The sequence below is a fragment of the Polypterus senegalus genome, chromosome 4 (assembly GCF_016835505.1).
Source record: "Polypterus senegalus isolate Bchr_013 chromosome 4, ASM1683550v1, whole genome shotgun sequence".
NCBI lineage: Eukaryota > Metazoa > Chordata > Cladistia > Polypteriformes > Polypteridae > Polypterus > Polypterus senegalus.
The window spans coordinates 173,560,915-173,583,670 of NC_053157.1; the positions used below are offsets into that span (position 1 = coordinate 173,560,915).

A 22,756-nucleotide genomic window follows, 5' to 3' on the forward strand; every position below is an offset into this window, starting at 1 on the left:
CACTGTATCTGAGTGTGAATCACAGCAGCAGCTGATCGGAAAGGGAATTATCGGTATACAGCTTCAAGGACACGCTGTCTCAGCCACTGCAAAATGTTTTAAAGCCTTTCCTGTACGGACCTCGCGATTCAGAAACAGAAACAATATCATTTATAAAGTGAAATTCAGCAAAATATGTTTATTAAATTATACAGATAAAACTTTAACTTCATTTAAATAATCTATATTCTTCACTGGGAGTGTCGTTAAGGATAGAATAATTAAACATGTACTACGAAGATATTTCAATGTTCTTTAAACGTTTTGAAGAATCGGCGCTAAGCTTACAGATGGCTTAACGTCTATTACAGAGCTGATTGTATGGCGATCGGTTACTTGGGGAAAGAAAAGCACTGACTGCAGTGACGGCTACGCCAATATATATTGAATATAAAACAGAAAGAGAAAATAACAACACAGCTGAAAACACAGCAACAAATTTTGGCAAAAGTTAAATGCTTGTGTCATGAGCACAAGGCGGCTATGCAGTGTCCGTGCAGCCGTAGCCATCCACTGTACATAAGCTACCTTACTGACGGGCGGGCGAAGGAGCCACCGATTCTTCCTCTGCCCAGTGCCACCACAAGCCTAGAGCCGCCCCTGATTGTACTGCTGCAATAAATTATTTCATCGAAGTGAAACACATGTTTAATAACGTGCTTTAACTCCTATCATCATGAAAATTATATCACGTATACATCTCAGTATTTTAGTTATTCAGAGAACTGTAATATTATGAATGTAATTGATTCTGTGTCCAGTTGGAGGAAGAGAGCCGGTTTAAAAAGCAAGTAGTGATTCACACACATAGAGCACATAGAAGATCAAATACAAAACAAAGCATTTAACATGCTACTTTAATTACGATGTGATTTGAGAAACTGGTTAATTAAACGATTTTAAGATGAAGTTTATGATGTTCTACTTTAATGACAAAATAAACTACGTGATTAAAGTGGAAATGTCGAGATTGAAGTTGACATTTCATGCTTTTTCCTCACTGTGTGCCTTTTTTCTCTGTACCCTAATAAGCTTTCATATGACACTCAGACAGTGGAGCTTACAACTCGGCTTTTCACGGCGACTTTGATATGTGACTTCTTTTTTATTTCCGGCACTGTGCGATTTGTGAATGTGAGATTTCAAGTTTCTCCAACACGCTATGTCACTCGTTCAACTTCCTTTTGTTGATTATACCACGGCTTATTTGAACAAATAGTATGTTTTTCATTTGCCTCCACTTGAAATTCTTATATTTTCCCCCGTGCTTTTCCCATTGTCTTTTCACAGAAGGCTGCGCTTAAGGGCGATTTATATTGATTTGCATATTCAAATAGGCGTAATTCTGGGAGGATTTGGGGCGTTACATAATGCGCGTGCACGAGCGTTAGTTTTCACGCTGATCGGGATTTATGTAGCGGAAGAACGTGGAAGTTGGAGTACGCACAGATTCCTGCATCTGGATTTTTCTGTGCGTAAACACATTTCGGCTTTTGTGCTTACGCCATGTTATAGTGCGAGTTCTACGCACGGCGTTATACATGAGGCCCCTGGTGTCTATATAAACACAGGGAACTCCAGTTTCTGTTTTACATCTTGCCTGAAGAAGGGGCCTGAGTTGCCTCGAAAGCTTGCATAATGTAATCTTTTTAGTTAGCCAATAAAAGGTGTCATTTTGCTTGACTTTTCACCACATCCATAAGTGCTAACATGGTACAACACCCTAGTACTGTGGTCAAAATAAAGCAGTTAAGTTTATTTACATTTTCAACAGAGTTGCTATTGATAATAAAACTGTTGCTTTCTAATACATTTCTTCACAGTTTTTATGAATTTTGATAGAGTTCGCTATTTATCATACATGCATAGACCTATACTGCAGCATCCTAGTAATATATGGTCCAATAGTCAATTTGTTAAGCATGTATATGGTGGCACCAATAATTTTTAGTTTTTATTTGCTTTTTCAATATTTCTTGCAAGTTCATTTGTAATTGTATTCTCTTTACTGAATGAGTTTCTAACTCACACAACCAGTACATAAAACATTTCTACACTGCACTTTTCTGGCAGGATTTTTTTAATTTTTGGGGCTAAACTCAACTCAGGAATAACAGGAGATCTATTATTGAGTAATCCTAAAAGCATCAACAAGATTTCTAAATGTGTTTCTAGTTGCCAGCATCTGCTTTCTTCTTGCTCCAAGCACCTAGTTGGGCCCTACCTCTAACATTTAAACTTTTGTTCACTTTCATTAATGTTAATTAGGAAAATAATTACATTGGAAACAATTTTCTCTGTTAAAGGAGCATTTCAAAATAATTACTTGTACTGAAATCTGATTCACATCAGGGAGGAATGAAAACTGCTTTATATCCAGGGAAATTGCAGCACCATTTATTTAATATGTGCTACACTAGAAGGGAAATACAAACAATACAGTAGTTATGAAAGAGTTTGCCCAATAAATCATTACAAATTCATTGTTTAATTAGGAAAGTAAATACAGGAAATCTAAAATAATTAGTGTTTAACAGTAATGAAAAAACACCATTTTATTCCTTGTCTAACAGGTGGCAAGCAAGATAATTCTCTTTTTCAGACAAGCTAGTAAATAATAAGGATCATGAGGATGAGATAGGCTTCTTTTTAGTTTGAATTCAAAGGAAAAGCGTCTACTTTAGCAGTCAGAATGCCTGAAAAGTTTCATTCATTCTCCCACAGTTTTGCCTAAGTGGCTTCATTAAGCTGCACAATTGTGGTAGTGAGGAGTAGATGACTGCTTTCTCTGGTATGAATAGCCTGCCCGACACCAGCAGTGATTTGCATTTTTTAAACTGATGTAGAAAGTGCCATTTAAACACAAAATAGCCAAATGTGAATTTATCACTTAATCCTTATCCATACTTTCTCTCAGCACTGCACCCGACAAAGAAGTTACTGCATTTTGGAAATTAATATCCATGAAACAGTTTATATTTAATCAAAGAAAGCATTAAGGACAATTATAGCTATGCAGTAAGGGCTGTGCTGTTATGTTATGTTATGTTAAATTAATGATTTCCACTTCAGCATGCCACTTTTAATTAGCTGCATCCCTAGTTACTTAGCAATGGCTATTAGTGTTCCCACCTGAAATGCATTCAAATTTGGTATCTAAGTTAGTTTAATTCTACTCGCCATTACTCATTCATTGAATTCTTCCAGAGACTCTTTTCCTAATGGTAAAGGGTGAATGTTTTAATGAAGGTTAAGATTTTTAAAGTTTAATGAAGGGCAAAGTTTAGTTCAACTGTGGCATCACAAATATTTTATTAGTCATCTAAAACCTCCAATGAAATTCTTTAACAGCATCTTCATAAAATACTGTATTGCAAATGCTGATTTTTTTTTTTAATTCCTTTAACATTTGCTGAATAATTACAAAAGTAATCAACATTCAATGACAAAGCAATTGCTTAATATAGCATTCTCAAACCTTCTTAATCTACTACAGGTCTTGGAGGGCCAGATACTATACTTGTGTAACTCAATTTGTTTATTCTTCGGCAATGCTTCGCAGGTATGTTTTTCCCACTGGAATGCAAATTTAAGCCTTCAATACATACAGTACAGAAAGTAACTGTTTTAGTCAGTTGATCTGAAAGAAAACTCTTGTCAGCTCAGGTGATTACTTGGGCTTCTGGCTGCAAGGATGTCTGCTCTTCATGGTGGGCTCTTTCCATTTCAACTCAGCTTCACTCAGACTTTACAGAATCTCACCTCATGTGGTGAGGTATATATCTCATGTTACTTTTCCTTGGTCAGTTTAGACAATGACATCAAAATAATCATTCATGTAAGATCCTTGTCAAAGATTATCCACACCCAAGTTTGCACCCCACTTGAAATGTGGAAGGCAAACATATTAGCCAGTTTAGCCAAAGGAGAACTTCATAAGCTAAAGTAAATAACTGGGTTCCTGAATGTAATTATTCCAACAGCAGTGGGCACAAGGCAAGGACCAGATCTGGATGCGCAGCAGCTTATCACAGGGCACATTTAAATTGATTCATGTAAACCCAATTTGAAATTATCAATCAACCTATTCAAATTATTTGGTACCATTTTTTTTTTAGAAATACATTCTGAGGAGCATTCCATACAGATATACAATGGTTAGAACTGTTGCAACACACCTATTACAGTCCTGGTTTGAATTCTGACCCCTGGAGTGTTTGCATTTCCTTCCTGCATTATGTAAAACTTGCAATGCTTAACATACATCCTAATGTTTTAACTGAGGAAGTCTATTCAGAAAATAATTCATTTGGCCTAGTGCTGGGTATCATTTTGTGTCTCTGTCATTTTGACTATGGCCACAAGGAGGCACTGCAGAACCCCAAACCTTATACACAAACTCACAGACTCAAGTTCTTTTAAAAATATAAGGTTTATTCGTACATATTCTCTTGCACAGAGGCTTAAAAAGTGATATAAACCAACCACAATTCTTTTTCTCTCTCTCTTGTCTTCCTCCACACCTCCCAGGAGAGCTTTGGTCTCTTACACCTGAATCCAACTCCATGGATGATGTTGAGCAGGTCCTTTTATCTTGGACCTTGGAGTACTTCCAGTGCCAGAGCAAAGGAAATCCCTTAACGTAGGAAGCATAACTCCCAGCAGCACACTCTGGTGGCACCTATTAACCCCAGCAGGGCTGCCCCACTGCACTACAGTTCCCTGTGGGTATCTGAAGCCCAAGGTTGCTGCTATCTTGAGGGTCAGGGGAGCATACAGTTTTGAAATGAATCCTCCCCAAATGTCTCTGTTAATATTAACCACTTAGCTGGTTAAGGAAATGGGACTAATCCCAGCTGGGATGCTAGCCCATGAGTCATGACAACTGGACTTCTTTTTTGTTAGGTAGATACGTTTCACTGCTCATCCAAGCAGCTTCTTCAGTCTGAGGAATGTTGTTAGAGACCACAATTTTATCCTGTAGGTTAGTTTCACTTCACACATGCCCTGAATAGGCTCATTGAGTAAAACAAAGGAAGGGGGAGGTGTGGGTAGATGTCACCGTCACACCTTTTAACAGCCCCTCCTATCCCCATAGAGTGGGTCATTAAGAGTGGCCCACCTGGTGGAGCTGTGAATTGGGCCTGATTTCCTGGAGATGGATGAAAGCGCAGCATGATAAATTGAAGATAGGTTATGCCTAAGGCCTCCACCTCTGTTGAGTGAGGGGTTGTTGATTTGCACATGCAAAGCTTTCCTCACCCCTCTCTCAAACCACTTGTCTTCTCTATCCAATATCTGGACAATAATGTCCTCAAATGAGTGTCAGTTGTCCTTCAAATGAAGGTACACAGCTGATTATGGCCCTGAGGTGTTACTCCTTTTGTGTTGGGCCATCCTACTGTGAAGCGGCTGTTTGATCTCTCCAATGTATAGTTCAGGATACTCTTTGCTGCATTGAACGGCATATATTACATTGCTTTTCTTCTGTTTCGGTATCCGGTCTTTGGCGTGGGTGAGTCTCTGTCTCAGTGTGTTAGTGGGTTTGCAGTGGACAGGTATGTGGTGTTTTCCAAAAATGCTTTTTAACTTTTCAGACACACCAGCCATGTATGGAATAACCAGGTTCTTCTGTTGGTTCTGGGACTCCGACTGTTCTGTTGTTCTTTTTCTGGAACAAGATCCTGACTTGTTAAAGGCCCATTTGGGATATACATAGGTCTTAAGGGCTGTCTTCAAATGCTTGTTTTCCTTCTTCCTAGCTTCTGTGGAAGTGGGGATGTTCTCTGCTCTGTGGTGGATTTTCTGTAGATTTCTATTTCTAGCTTTCCCTCAGTCACAATGATGACTGCACAATCCAGAAAAGCCAGCCAGGTATCTTAATGTGGTCTGTAAAGGACTGTACCTCCTGGATCTTGATCTTTACCCAAGTGTCATCGACATATCTGAACCAGTGGGTTGGTGTCATCCCTAGGAAAGAGTTGAGTGTGTTCTCCTCCATTTCTTTCATGTAGAAGTTGGCTACAATGGGTGACACTGGGGAACCCATGGCACAGCCATGTCACTGTCTGTAAAAGTCACCTCTGTATGAGAAGTAGGCGGTGTTCAAACACAGATCCAAGAGCAAGCAGATTTGATCTGGGTTAAGGTTGCTCCTGGTGGTGAGGGTGCCATCTTCTTCCAGTCTCCTCCTTACAGCTGTTAATGCAACAGTGGTGGGGATGCTGGTGAAGAGAGATGTGACGTCAAAAGATACCAAGGTTTCATCCATATCCAGTTTCAGCTTCCTGACCTTGAAAGCAAATTCCTCTGAATTGTGGATGTGGTGGTCCGTGTGTCCAACTGTAGGTGCCAGGATTTTGGCTAGGTCTATGGCAATGTTGTAAGTGACAGAGTTAATTGCTTCTGACAATGGGTCTGAGGGGGGCTTCTTCCTTGTGTATCTTGGGAAGGCCATAAACGCAGGGGGTGGCCTCCCCAGCATACAAACGGTGATAGGTTCCCCTGTCAATGGCGTTTTCCATTTCAAGATGTTTCAGGCAGAGCAAAACCAATGAGGTTTCCTTTTGTGAAATGGACATTTTTGAAAGAAAAAAATAACTTTTACATGTATACAATGAAAACATTTGTATTTTACTGAATTTTATATCACATTTTATTAATTTTATAGGAAAGATTCATCAAATGCTTTTTTTAAAATAATTTGTCTAACCGTATGTACTAGACACGTATATGGATGTAGCTTGGCTAGGGCACACTTTCACTGCACTTTAATTCATACTTTATTTAAGTCAAGTTTATTGTTATGTGTACATTATACAATGAAATTCATACTTATATGTCTCCTTAAAATAGTTAATAAAATTCAATACAAAAATAAATATCTAAAACTATAAAATAGTTAAAATGTCATGTAATTTTCTAACCCACCCAATCTAGATCAGGGTTGCAGGAGGGGCTGGAGCTTATCCCAGGTAGCATAGGGCACAAGACAGGAACAAACCATGGACAGGGCACACCCAAAAACCAAACACTCAGTAGGGCCAATTTAATATCAGCAATTCACTTAATCTGCATATCTTTGGAGAGTGGGAGGAGACCGGAGAATCCGGGGGACACCCATTCAGACAAGGGGAGAACATGCATACTCCACACAGGGAGGACCCTAGACATGAACCCTGCGTCACCATTAGAATGTAATACATAATTGTATATAGTATATATACAATATATTACATGTTTTATACCTGTGCACTGACTCTTATGTAACAATATCTATTCTGTTCAGCAGCCTTGTGATTTATATTTGAAACTGTCCCTGAATGAACTTGTGCGAGTGCCAATGACTGTGTACCATTTACCATTTGTCTATTGTATTACTACAGGTGAAATCCATTCATCTATTTTATCAAAAATGGCACTGGATAGATGGCTAGCAGCAAATATTAATACAGTACATCACAGTACACTCTTACTCACTCACTCACTCACTCACTCACTCACAGACACACACACGCACAAACACATTCTTATAAAGAAGCCAGTATTGTTAGTATTCTTAAAAAATTTAAAATGGTGGAACAATGTATTCTACACTGAATTTAATACCAATATTTCTAATGTAATCTGTAATTTATTTCATGAAAGAAACTAAAATTCATCTTTATACAGATCACTGTGTTTGACAACATTGTGATGAGCTGATCAAAATGTATTGTTGATGGCATAAGTAGATAAAACTTGATTTCTATTCCTCATTCACATTTTATTTTTCATGACATACAAAGAGAAATTGATTAAGGCAAAATGTGAAGCTGTTATTGATAACGGTTTATTCTTAATTGCATTTCTTGAGTATTTCAGATCAACATGTAACATTTTTTACAAGTCATTTTAATAGCTTTCCTCAATAAAGGACCATATCTGTTAGTTCTTTATATAAGGCATAACCATTCTTTTGTTCAACACAAAGCATTTCTTTCACTATAGTATATAAAAAGCTCTATTAACTTAAGTAGACTGGTAAATGTAGTAGATAAAAGTCCTGTATGAATAGCTCTTTTTAACAAGCAGTTTACTGTATATACAAACAACCAAAAGTAACTGCTTGGCAGGTGTAATCAAACCTTGTACTTACATAAAATGACATTCTCCATACCATATCATTCTCAAACCTAACTAAGCCAGTTCAGGTTCATGATGGGCTGGAGACATTTCCAGCAGGACTGAGCACAAGGAAGGAAATGGCCTTGGAAAGGGTGATAGACAGGGAATGTAACCAAAAACCTAAGTACCCAGTTACAAAACATACACTACACAAACATACTGTGCAAACTCAACATGGACATTAACCAGATACAGAATTTAAACCAAGGACACTGAATCAGTGAAGCAGAACTACTTACCATTTTTTCGACTCTATACTCTATACTAGCACAGGAAAAGAGAAAATGAGAGAGAGAGGAGATAAAGGTTGAAACCTGCATATGGCATGCTTACAGTATTTATTTATAGAAGCATTAATGTCTTTTCTGTTATGTTAATCTTCTAATCATGCAAAAAGTCACACGGACACATCAGCACCAGAGTTATAGTTGGATCAGACCTCACATTGGATGTCAACGTACTTCAGGGCACACACATTGCACATGGCCACTCTTGCTCATGTCCAGTTTAGTCACCAGTCAACTGGACAGGATGTCTTTAGGGTGTGGATGTGTATTGCCGCAGACAGGTTTGCACTGTGGTAATTGCTGGTGTCCAGCTTGGATTACAATAGCCTTACTATCTTCAGATAAAAGGAGAACTCCCGGAGTTGGTCGAGCAGATATTGCCTCTGAATACAGCAAGCAGAGTGCTTACTGGTGATGTCAACTGAACCTTTTTTTTCACTCTCTCACTCGGCCCCCACTATACTGCAAACCACCTCCATACTCCACCCTCATCGCAGTGTTAACCATGACCCTAACTCTAAGTTGTAACATTTGAGAAACAAAAATCCCAACCAGAGGCCTGTCTAGATTTATTAACAGAACAGATATAGGCACAAGGAAAACTAACATGCTGGTGGAGAGTGAAATCACCTCACGTTCGGGCAGGTGGGGGGGATTGGGTACAAATCTAGAGATGTATATTTCCCAAATTCCCAAAGTTAAATGATCTTAACAAAAAAAAAATCCAGAAAAAAAGTAGTTTACCACATACCAAATAATCAGATATTCAACAATGCAATATAAAAGTACAGAATAAAAAACACTATTTTCATTTTTTTAGCCACACTTAAAAACAAACAAAAAAAACAACAGTAACACAATGAAAATCAAATGACAACTAAAATTAAAATAAAATGTAATAACTAGATCTAGGAATCCAGTAAAATATAAATAACACAACCCTAAACTAACTAAAAATAAAATAATACAACAAAAATCATACATTAAAATATTTTTAGTAGAAGAATGCAACAGTGAAACAACTGGAGAAAATTTACTACTAACAAAGAAATAAAATATAAAAAGTAGAAATGCTAACTAAATTCACAAAGTAAACAAAAGAGCTTTTCTCCATTTTGTGAAACACAACACTTTTTTTTTTCCTTAAATAAAAAATAAATTTAAAGAGACCAGTGCAACATAAACAACTTAAAACTATTCAGCAGGACACTCATAACAAAAGACAAAATAAAACAATGTTTTATTTTTGAATAAAATAACTTTTAAATCCATACAAGCACAACCTTTAAATAAAGTAGACAAAAACACAAAACTTAATTTAGCAATATAAAATCAACAAAAAGACTTAGAAAGCCCCCCAAAAAAGAAAAAAAAAAACAACAAAAAATTAGTTTTTAAACAAAAAATATTAGGAAACTTAATATCTTATCAAATTTACATAAAATGACTATCAATGTGCAATATTAGGACAGCTGCAGGCAACCCAAGCGTCACACAGGGGCCTATTTTTATTGATTTGGGATGAAATGCTACCCTCTGTCAGCCAGAAGGTAATGTGCCTCCTGCTAGCCTTCTGTGGCCTAACAACAAAACCTCAACGAGGAGGGTCATCTTCTGGGATGGTTCTCCAAAAGTGGAAGTCAGACTGGTACCCTCCTCAAAACACCCAGTGAACAGAGAGGATTTACAGCAGCCTGGCAGCATTCTTCTATATAATCACATATGACCAATGCCGTAATTGTAGCACATTATTCCTGAAAAAAATGCATATTAAAGCATGTATTCTGGCACCTTACATCTTGTAATACTTTAGGAGTGGGACATTTAATTACTTATGGATACACAGCGAGATGACAAATTAATGTTAGTTTTGATGTACTACTTCTTTTAATTGTGCTGATAACACAGCTTAATATGTATAACTAAATATAGAAATTGGAAGAGCTTATGTTTCTAAATTCATGTTGTATACTTTTATCTCCACCCCCTTTGTTGAAATGGATTAATGTCTATGTTATTAATGTTAGATCACATATCTAAACACAAAAACCCATGACAGTGGAAACGTATGGAGTAGAACAGATTAAACACAATATGATGGACCAAGGTTTTTCCTATTTGTCGTGCATAATATTTTATTGTTGTCAAAAGTAAATAATTATTCATTCATCTTAAAAAAAATCACATTTTTAGCAAATTCACATTGGATGGATGGGGTGCAATATTATACAATTAATGAAATGTAACACATAAATAATAAGTTAATTTTATTTTTTGCCAAGCTATATCAGTAAAAAGGGCAGAAATATAATATTAGATTATTTGGAAACGAGTTTTGTGAGCAAAACATAGCTTTCTTTTCATTAAATGTAGACTTCCCCGAAGCCAGCTGGGCATATTAAAAATAACAATGAACCTCAGCTGCCAAACTGAACAAAGATTTATCATCAAACGAGATAACAGTGTCATCAGAATATAACATGATATCTGGCTCTGATACTTTAGGAAAATGAACAACCAAAGTGGTAATAACTATGGAATGAGCCCCTGAGGCACATCTTTTCTTAGCAGACATGAGAGTGAAAATTTTCATGTAAAATTATTTCTGAGCAGACAGATCGAACCAAGGACTCACATGTATAATTCTGGCACATGAATGGACTGCTTTATTATACAGGAAAAAACCCTAATTAGTATTATCTACACATGATTTCCTCTACTGTCATGCAAATGACAATATTTGTTAATTTGCATGTTTCAGACTTTTATTACTAATAAAATGCTTCTAAAGTATGCAGATGCATTAGTGTTGTGTATATATGTTAGGCATTGCTGTCCCTTTAAACACGGTGAAGTTCACAAGGAAAGCAGACAAAAAAGATGAAGCAAAATAAATCAATGGAATATGGAGACACTAATCATCCAAATGTATATATCTCTAAGGGAAAACATTTCAGTACTAGTCTGTACAGTTAAACATTTATCAAATGTTACATGCATTTCAATTTTTAGCAGGTCTAATAAAAATAAAATGCATTTTTGAGACTCTGGAAACTAATGTGCCTTGTGAAGGGTGGTAGCCCATTTGTGTATGGTTGTAATTCTTAAGAGTTATTCCATTTATTTTCCAGACCCAGATTTTAGGGGACTCAATCCCTATCCTAACAGCATTAGGTGTAAGTGGGGAACCAGTTTTGCAAGATGAAAATATTGGTATGCTGAGTGTATCATTCTGGATTATACAGTAAATCACTGGTGAAGACTAAACTAAAAATCTGTGGTAAAGGTGTAGACGGTGGTTTGGGTCAGCATTATAGATATACTGTAAATATTTCAGGACCATCATTGACAGAAGGCTGACCTTTCATCTGAAAATATATCAGTGAAAAGAGATGGAAATTGATGTAAATTTAGTGCTAAAATTATTGGTGTCCTTTCTTGCTGAAACTTATCATAGCCTTCTTCTGTTTTCCGATGTTTAAATATTGCCATTAGGCTATAGATTTAGATTATTAAGTTTCAAGAATACAGAGCCCTTTTTTACTCCGGGTACTTAAGCATTTTGAGCTCTAAATTGGCATGTGGGTGTCGATGGGGTCTGCTCCGATACGCTCTGTTATTAAAATATACTATGAATACAGTGGTGTGAAAAACTATTTGCCCCCTTCCTGATTTCTTATTGTTTTGCATGTTTGTCACACAAAATGTTTCTGATCATCAAACACATTTAACCATTAGTCAAATATAACACAAGTAAACACAAAATGCAGTTTTTAAATGATGGTTTTTATTATTTAGGAGAAAAAATCCAAACCTACATGGCCCTGTGTGAAAAAGTAATTGCCCCCTTGTTAAAAAATAACCTAACTGTGGTGTATCACACCTGAGTTCAATTTCCGTAGCCACCCCCAGGCCTGATTACTGCCACACCTGTTTCAATCAAGAAATCACTTAAATAGGAGCTGCCTGACACCGAGAAGTAGACCAAAAGCACCTCAAAAGCTAGACATCATGCCAAGATCCAAAGAAATTCAGGAACAAATGAGAACAGAAGAAATTAAGATCTATCAGTCTGGTAAAGGTTATAAAGCCATTTCTAAAGCTTTGGGACTCCAGCGATCCACAGTGAGAGCCATTATCCACAAATGGCAAAAACATGGAACAGTGGTGAACCTTCCCAGGAGTGGCCGGCCGACCAAAATTACCCCAAGAGCGCAGAGATGACTCATCCGAGAGGTCACAAAAGACCCCAGGACAATGTCTAAAGAACTGCAGGCCTCACTTACCTCAATTAAGGTCAGTGTTCACGACTCCACCATAAGAAAGAGACTGGGCAAAAACGGCCTGCATGGCAGATTTCCAAGACGCAAACCACTTTTAAGCAAAAAGAACTTTAGGGCTCGTCTCAATTTTGCTAAGAAACATCTCAATGATTGCCAAGACTTTTGGGAAAATACCTTGTGGACTGATGAGACAAAAGTTGAACTTTTGGAAGCCAAATGTCCCGTTACATCTGGCATAAAAGGAACACAGCATTTCAGAAAAAGAACATCATACCAACAGTATGATGGTGGTGGTAGTGTGATGGTCTGGGGTTGTTTTGCTGCTTCAGGACCTGGAAGGCTTGCTGTGATAGATGGAACCATGAATTCTTCTGTCTACCAAAAAATCCTGAAGGAGAATATCTGGCCATCTGTTCGTCAACTCAAGCTGAAGCGATCTTGGGTGCTGCAACAGGACAATGACCCAAAACACACCAGCAAATCCACCTCTGAATGGCTGAAAAAAACAAAATGAAGACTTTGGAGTGGCCTAGTCAAAGTCCTGACCTGAATCCAATTGAGATGCTATGGCATGACCTTAAAAAGGCGGTTCATGCTAGAAAACCCTCAAATAAAGCTGAATAACAACAATTCTGCAAAGATGAGTGGGCCAAAATTCCTCCAGAGCGCTGTAAAAGACTCATTGCAAGTTATCGCAAACGCTTGATTGCAGTTATTGCTGGTAAGGGTGGCCCAACCAGTTATTAGGTTCAGTAGGCAATTACTTTTTCACACAGGGCCATGTAGGTTTGCATTTTTTTTCTCCCTAAATAATGAAAACCATCATTGAAAAACTGCATTTTGTGTTTACTTGTGTTATATTTGACTAATGGTTAAATGTGTTTGATGATCAGAAACATTTTGTGTGACAAACATGCAAAAGAATAAGAAATCAGGAAGGGGGCAAATAGTTTTTCACACCACTGTATATGCACATATTTTACCTTTGGAATACTGTTGCATTGTGTATTCCTGCGGAAAACATTATTACCCTCATGGGTAATGAAACTCTGGTTTTGGTTTAGGTAAAATTTGATACAGTACTGCTTTTTTTATGTATTTAGAGCCTTGATATAACTCAATGCAGGTACAAATTCCTACCGCATACTAGACACAATCAAAGGTTTGGTATTTTTTCAAGTCAAAATCAATTCTTCAAATAATGGAATATTTTAATTGGCACCAAAAAAGTGAAGAATGCTTTAGTAATATTAAGAAATACCCAGCCTGTTCTTCCATTTTAAAATGGAGGTCCTAATGTAATAACAAGAAGCCTTAAAACTTGCCAATTTGGTCCACCCTGAAGCAGCAAAGGTTTCAGTTCAGGTTTCAAACATCGTTTTCTAATTTCAGAGGCCTGCCTCTGACAAAAACTGTAAGTGGAAGTAATATATTTTATTTTATTACAGATAATTGGTACCTTTTTATTTTCTTGAGGGGAGGCTACAGTTCCTGTTCACTTGTCTGCTTGCAGTGACTGTAGTGTGAGGAATTTTGACATTTTCTAAAGATGCTCTCCCAGTTCACCAAATTTCTGTAACTTCAGGCTGCATTTTATTTGTCACTGCAGTTCTGCTTCTTCTGTTGTTATAGTATATTCTGCCATGGCTTATAACAAATGATGCACTACAGAAAAGTGCCTCATATAGTGATTGATCTATGAGTATGTCCTGAAATCATTTTTGTTTCCTGCCTTATACCCTGTGTTGGATGGGATTGGCTCCAGAAGACCCCCGTGACCCTGTACTTAGGATATAGCGGGTTGGATAATGAATGGATGGAAGAACAGGTTATTTTTTATTTTTTTTCAAATTTATTTAAAAAGTGTTTCACTTTAGACCACAATTTCATGTGGCTTGTGATTATGAAGAAATAACTGACTTGAAAAACACAAAACCTGTCCTCTCCTGTCTTTCGGGGAGATCACTGCACATGTAATTCAGTCAAACAATAAAATACTCAGATAATGGTATTTGTTAGCTTTCTTATTAGTCTGTTGGATTTCAAAGATTGGTAACACTTTAGTTTAGGTACTGCAAAATGCATCTATTACTCATTTACTCATATGTAACAAGATGTTAATGTCTAGTAAATGCATTTTTATAGTACCTAAAGTGTTACCTAAAGATTTTATGAAATTAAATATTATCAAAGTGCATAATATTCTTAAGAATGCACAGGACTTAATGGGTCCAATCAAACAGTCAGCTATGCATGTTCTTTACTGCTTGAGTCAAAGCTCCATTGTGAAATGGGTGTAGTGGACTGTCTCAAGTTTATAAGTAATATGATCAAATAAGATCTGTTTCTGTGCAGAGCTACAGAGTCAAGATCTTGGCAATGAAAATGAAATTCCACCATCAGGCCAGAAATTCTTGATCAGGTAATGGTCAGGATATGTTCCTTGTCTGTACATCCTGCTTGAAGTCCAACTACTGTTGGAGTGTTTTCTCTTTTGCTTTCTGTTCTGAGGTGTATTTATGTGTGCTTGATTTCAATTTAAAATGAAGAAATGGAAACTATTCTTCAGAAAGAGTGTGAATCTGTAAAATAAATTTATGCTTCAAATCCTGCGAGACTGCTTCAACCTTCCAGATCAGGACAAAAAAGGTCAATGTGCTTCTATACAAGTAGACAGGTGTCACACTTTCGAATTTCTTGTGGCATTTTCCCCAAACACATTCTTGACATAAATCTGCTTAAAAGCCATAAATACCTGCAATCCAAGCATACTAAAATAGGTCACTATAAGATTTCTTGCTGCACTGAGGGTCACAGGAGGATGTCTGGTTTCGTACTGAAGCACTGAGCATTGAAAATCTTCAATATTAGGGTCCAATATGTGATTCATGTCATGCCATCTCTTGAGAATATTGGTGTACTCTCACCTCGCACAACTGTGCCTTTATAGAACAAAAATGTATTAATGTTGGCAAGACAGAATCACCCTGCAATTCAAGTTCCAGGTTATTATCATTTGAACACAGTACAGATAAGTATTATACTTCATATTAAATACAACATCAGACAACATAAATAAACTCACATCAGGTCCGCTCATGTGTGACTCACTATTGAGGCCCTTTTGACCTCTGGGTTAAAACTGTCCCTGAATCAACTGGTGTGAGTCCTAATGGCCTTGTATTGTTTTCTGGAACGTAGGAGGGAAAAAGTAACTGAAATATTGCAGAGGTTTTCAGCTTTTTTGATTTTCTAAGGCAGCATTGTATATTTATGCCCTGAGCAGAAGGGAAGTGGGCGAAAGTAATAGCCTGGGCCACTTTAAATTCTTTTCTGTTCTATCCATGCTATTTTATTTTGCACACAGTGCACTTATTCACTTTATTCACCATCAAACCTAACTTCCAAGATTCATTCCACAAACAGACAATTTGTAGACCTTAACTTAATTTTTGAATAAATATTTTGACAAGGAAGTGGGTATATTACATTGATCATCTTACCAAGAATAAAATACATACAAATAATAATCTATACATAAAATAACTTAACACAAGGTAAAATATAATCAAAAGTACAAGTGAAGTAAGAAAGTCTACTGCCTCTTTGGGGTGACTTAACAGCCAAGAATACTTTCTTCGTTTCACCTTTTTCTATATCACTCAGTGGCCTTCTATCAGTTGACCACCAGATCTCACCTACCCACTCATTGATCTAGAGACTGCGGGTAACTCTAAATACTCTAAATCCTATATTTGCCTCATTTTCTACCAAGCTCCATTACGTTTGAACTAGTGTGGTACTGTGGTGTCACCCGTTGCACGACTGCACTCGTTTCCTAATTTGGGATCCTGAGGTGGTTTGTTGCATGGTGGGTGCGGCAACACCAGGGTGGATGTAGCTTTGTAAGAAGGACACAAGACTAGACATAACTCAAGCAGCCACTAAGTTGGCAGCTTCTGACATAGGGCCATGTTTCCAGAGCACTGTATTTACTGCATGTGCCCCATAAGGCGGGGTTTAACAGTAAGTGCTTTTTCTGGGGGCGATGCACTCTTATTCTCTCATTATAAATAGGTTCATGGTTCAGATTCTTGCCAGTTGCTGGTTTGCTCATCTTCTATTGTAGGGAAACATTGCTGGCTCTTTCAACACTAGAAATGTTTCTTACCATAACACACTTATAGATATCCAAAAAATAGCATTCAAAAGTTCTTTTCGAATAAATGGTTCATGCTGTGGGAGACAGTCATAGTCCTGTGGTAACGTGTTCCACCTATATTTTCTAGTTTACATGGTGAGCAAAAATAATTGCCTCATGACTTTGAAGATATTTACAAAAATGTGAAAATGTACAGTACGTAAGTAACATTGTCCAGGCCTGCACCAGTTATTATTGTGAAATGAACATTGAAACCTTTGTAGGAACATTTTCTGCCTGCAGCTTTGAGGAATGCAGTAAATATTGACCTAGAATGCGTATCATATGATGGTAGTCCTGAAGCATATTAAAAAATTAACACACAAAAAACATGGCACAATCAAGCTTAAAATGATTAAATGACAATTAAGCAGATGTGGCCATTTATATGATGTAATGAGAAAGCCAGACAATGTATTTTGAGACATCTTGTGACCAACCCCATATAACTGAAAAATGATTTTAAAGAAAAGGTATGTAAAACAGGTCTTCCATTCAGGTCAGGTCAACCACTCAAGATGGGGGCTGTTCCGATTATGAGGCATTTTGGGAGGAACAGGTGTGTCCAGGCTGATGGACCACGGAGGTTTCATCTGACATGGAAAGCTGTTAGTCTTCCTTTTTGCAAAGGGGGGAAGAGAGATCATTATTACAGAGCACCACCCCGGGTCTCAGTAGAGAATTACCATCATCCAAGTCCTTAAACTGTCTCCCATGTGCATGCAAGTGACAATGTTCTGTCAAAAATAAAATACAACTTTAGAGTACTTAACCCTAATTGGAAAATGAACCAGTGATTCCACCCAAATTGTCTTTATTTTAAAATAAGGTTTAAGAAACTGGAAAAGCAAGAAGATGATGGTGCAGTGAGCCAGTTTTTCCTCTCTAATTGTATTCGTAATTGTATTTGGTATCCTCTTACTTAAATGACCACCAATGCCAGAACATGAGGTTCCCCCAAGATGGGATGATTGTCGATAAACACAGGAATGAATATCATGTGGAGACATAAATCACCACGACCCACTACCACAATCTCACCAACCAACAACGGAAACTCACAACCCACTGGTGATAGCCTCAGTGGTTAAGAAACACTGACCTTGATGGCATCTGTGTGTTGGAGAGCTAGACAAGAAAAATGTTTAGGAATTATTATTTAGGAATATTTTGCTGTCTTGAAGTAAATTAAAAAAAAAAGAGATTTTGCTGATTTTAGTCAAAACAGTAGTTAAAAATGAGATTTTATGATGTAAATATTCTAAATATTTTGGCTCACAGGGTACAAAATGTGTTGTTTTGCTTTTCTTTATTTTAAGTGAGCTGTGCTTCGCAGTCAATAGAAAAATATGCCACTGGTCCTTGAGTTTATCTTTTCTTCTTTTATGGTGTATCCTACATACAGCATAAAGGCACATGAAGTGAATGAAAATGATCACTCTGAACTTTAACACCAGCTCTGTAATTGAAATGCCATCCATGGCTAATAGTTCAGAAAGCAGCTCCCTTTCTAGCTGAATGAACTTATAAGCCGAGAACATTTTAGAATTCAAATATAAGAAAAATCTTAGCAGTGACATTAAAGCTGTTGCATAATACATAGAAAATACAAACTGATGACTTCATTAGTGGATAAAATGGAAATGGACATGTTGCCAATGCAGCATTTACTTATAATTATACTTATTTATAGCTTTAATTATATAGAACACATTAAAACAGCTTTAAAATAACAAGAACATATTTGTGTCTGACCTTCATCCTCAGTATTAGAATTTTTTACAACTTGCTGCTGAATTTACTACTTTGTCATGAATATTCAAGCAACATAAGATATCTGACAAAAATGGAAGTCTTATTAATGCGTTCAGTTACATGGTAATTATGATTGTGGCAACTGTCAACTAAAATGAATCACTTTTACAAATGAGACAAACAATATGTTAATCTGGAAACAGTTTTTAATTACTTTATGATAACTTAGAAATGGTGTTCTATCTATAGTAACCAAGTGTTTACAAAAGCGATGTCCATGTTGCCTGACTAATAAACACTTTGGAAACATTTTCAAACGTTTATGAAATATTGACTAAAATATTCCTAATAGGATTTACATTATTGGCAGTTCAAAATATCATTATTGTATAATCAAGATCTAATGTTCAGGTATTATGAGAAAAAGTATACCTTAAAATAACTCCAGAACTAGATGGCCATAAAATTCAATACATCTACATTGTAATAGAAAAGGTTAATATAAAATGAATGATAAATTTAAATATAAAATTTCAAAATACAACCAGTGATTTGTAAACAAATATCTGTAGTTAAGCTGAATTATTTCAAATAGAAAAAAGTTGAGGCTTAGTATTTTGCTCTGGCAATAAGACCCTTTTCTTTTTTGAGATCCACAATTCTTCATACTCCAGGCAGTAATTTAAACGCTCAGCATGGAAGCTTGGTCACTTCTAGTCAAAGAGAAGAAGGATTAACCATGATGATTGCACCCACTGAGGGGAATTTATGAAGGCTGAAAAAATGAAGGCAACACAGTGCAGTCCAGGGAGGCTAATTGAACAGTTTTCCAAAGACAACCAATGCTCCTAATACAGAGTGACTGAGATACAAATTGTGTGTACTACTGTTCAGTAAAAGCAGCCAGGAGGTGAGAAATAGTACTTTGAATCCCCTTCATTTGATTTTCACACACAAGTGATTGCAGGATACAGAAAGTAGAGCTGTCCTTAGAAAGCATTTTTACTGTGGGCCAAATACAATTTACAATATTAGGACCCATCAGCTTCACTGTTGGAAATATGTTGGGTAAACATGGTCAAATTTCAACAATACCAAATTCTTTAAAAATACATACAACTTTTATCATTACAAAATGAGTGCCATTTTATAACTTATTTAAACCCAACTTGCAGTTTTTATCAATCCATTGATTTACTAAGCCATGCAATCCAGTCCTTATGGAATATCATTACTGAATGGGTCCCATTCCATATTATTTGATTCTGTTAAACCATGACAGTCCTTTTTTGGCTTCTGATGCATACGTGTTGAAATTTCAGTTTTTGTTGAGGTTAAAGCTAAAACAAAATCATTTGAAACTTTTTTGCTTTTAATATTTCCTTGTAACTAACATTATTTCAAATGCAGAACAAAAGATAATTTTCTGGAAAAATAACTAAAAAGGAAAAAAGTCAACAGTTTAATATTTAAACATTATAAAAATGTATCTTGGTGAAACAAAACATTATTTTATCATTATTATAAACTTAATAAATGTATGCTTTTTTACAAAGAATAGTTTGCTTTGCATTTGTGTAGCTGTTTGTTTAGCTTCTTTACGGCTTTTCTGCTTATTTTTACTTATGTTGAAACTGTGTGGTTATGTGTGTGAGTTGAACCTCTGACAGACTGGTTCCCAACTTTCACCCTGTGCTGCCGGGATAGATTTGTGAACTGGACTTAGAACATATATTTATGGATTTATTTTTGCAGATTTCTCAAGCCATGCAGTTGCTGCTTGTTCTATTAAAAGCATGGCCATTAATCTTCTTAGACTGTTAAGGGTCAGGATTTGACCAGGTCTGTCATTGTCTGCTTCATATCACACCATAAATACTGTTTGTTTTGTGTAGCTCCACTTCTCTATACAGATACATCAGAAAGGGACACTGGAATCTGCAAACTCTTTTTAACGGTAGACACCCTCTGTGTGAAAGCATAAGCCCAGGAATTTTTTTTAATTGGGTCAGATACCAAATGCTCAATTGACCACAGACTGCATTTTAGTTCAGTTTGAAGAGGGCCAACACTGCGTTTTTGCACTGAAGAACTTTTTGTGGTTATCCAGCAGTTTCTATACAGCAGGCTACCTGTTGTGTCTTCCAGAGGAACAGGCCGACAGGTCAGTAATATCTCACCCAAGCTTCCCTCCATTATTCCTACTGTGCTGGAAGCCATCAATCCACCAGCAAGATGCTAAATCCAGTTTTTATATGGTGCAGTTGCACATACATAAAACATTATAAAAAGGCAGTATGTGGCAGCATCTGATTTTCATAACGTAATCGGTGCAATATACTGTACTCATATTGCAATAAGGGCAACTTGAGAGAATAAACTGCTTTTGTTAACTATGAGCAGTGACATTCCGTTAACAGAGAAGTAATCTGTGATGCCAAGATGAGACTGACAAAGTTTGTGGCTCAGTGGCCTTGATCAACCTGCGATTCATTTATTTTGAGGTAAAGTTGTTTTGACAGACATGATGGTACCATATGTGGTGACTGGCTTATTGGTAAGGTAACTGGCTGAACCCACACTGCTTCATATGACCTGTTCTCTTCATTGCAACAGCAATTATGTCATTACTTGTGCCAGGTAATAGTGGCTGCATGTTCAGAGATGCTGATGCCTTACACCTCTTCCTGACACCCAGAATGCAGAGGAGAAGAGCTATAATGCTGTGTATGATCTTGCTCTCTAGGTTAAGGAGTGTAAATACTCTTGATCGCAGATGTCGATGCCTTGATGCGTCAGGAGGGAGGACGTTCTACCACTCAGTGAAACTTTGCAGCATCATGATTGCATATGTATGAGGTTGCTCATATAGATGGATGCCTCAGGGTGACGTTCAAGGTGTGGTGACATACATTTACAAGATGATTGTAAATTATAAAGGGTAAATTGCATAGAAATGTGTGTATGGCAGGTTCTATAAATTAGATTTTTTTGGCGTAAGCATTTTCCTGTGTTTTTGCTGTACACCTATTTTCTCACTCAAATCTACATAAAGTAAGCTGACTTCCCATTTGTCCAGCAGGTATTTTTCTAGACCATGCCTTCTTTTTCTTTGTTTTAAGAAGTTTATGGAGAGTAAGGTTCTGTCTTAGGGTTGCTTGGAGGATTGTAGGGAATGGGTAATGTTTTAACCTGAGACAATTTAGGGGTATTTCAATTATTTTGTGAATGTTGTAAATGAAAAAACACCAAGTAATGTTTTAATCATCCTGATTTTAGGTGCCACATTTTGCATAAATGATCCTGATTCTTTACATTAAGAATTATTTTTAAAGTGGGAAAGATGGCTGCTTTTATTCATATTAGGGTGTGCCATCAACAAAGATTTATTTCGTAGTTCTTGATATTTATGTTGCCTCACTTTGTCTCATTGGGTGACCTTTGAACTCTGATTTAAAGTATTTGTTTTAGGTTCAGAGTGTATAAAAAAGGATAATATTGAATGTACAATAGCAATATAAGTAAGTTTGTCTTCTGGAATGCATGTCTATACATTTCTAATATTTTATTATTGTGCTGTTTTTATAACTTTATTCTATTCTGTTACCATATATAACTTTGAGTTCACTATTAATAAATTAATCTTATTGTATTATTGTAAGATTTGACTGATTATTCACCCGTGGTCATTGTAATTTATACTGAAAAGGTATAGCCCTGGAGCTCTGCCTGTGAAGTACGCATTCTGAATAATCATATTTAGTAAATATTTTTAATAGTTAGGCTTTGAATTATATGTAACCCATGTTAAATAGTAAATTAGGAGAGCATTGGGGGATCATGAGGTCACTGGAAAGGGGTGTGTGGTGCTCCCGATATCTATGAGAAAGGATGAAGGTCTTCAGAGTCCTGGTGCTTACTGTCTTGCTATATGGTTGCAAGACATGGATGCTATCCAGCGACCCGAGATGAAGACTGGACTCCTTTGGTACTGTGTCTCTCCAGAGAATCCTTGGGTAACACTG

At 36.7% G+C, this 22,756-nt stretch overlaps 1 pseudogene; it reads right to left on the minus strand.

Annotated features, from left to right (window-relative positions):
• Window positions 1-5,112: 5,112 nt before the first annotated feature.
• On the minus strand, window positions 5,113-6,620 carry LOC120528769 (annotated as a pseudogene).
• Between the last annotated feature and the right edge of the window lie 16,136 nt (window positions 6,621-22,756).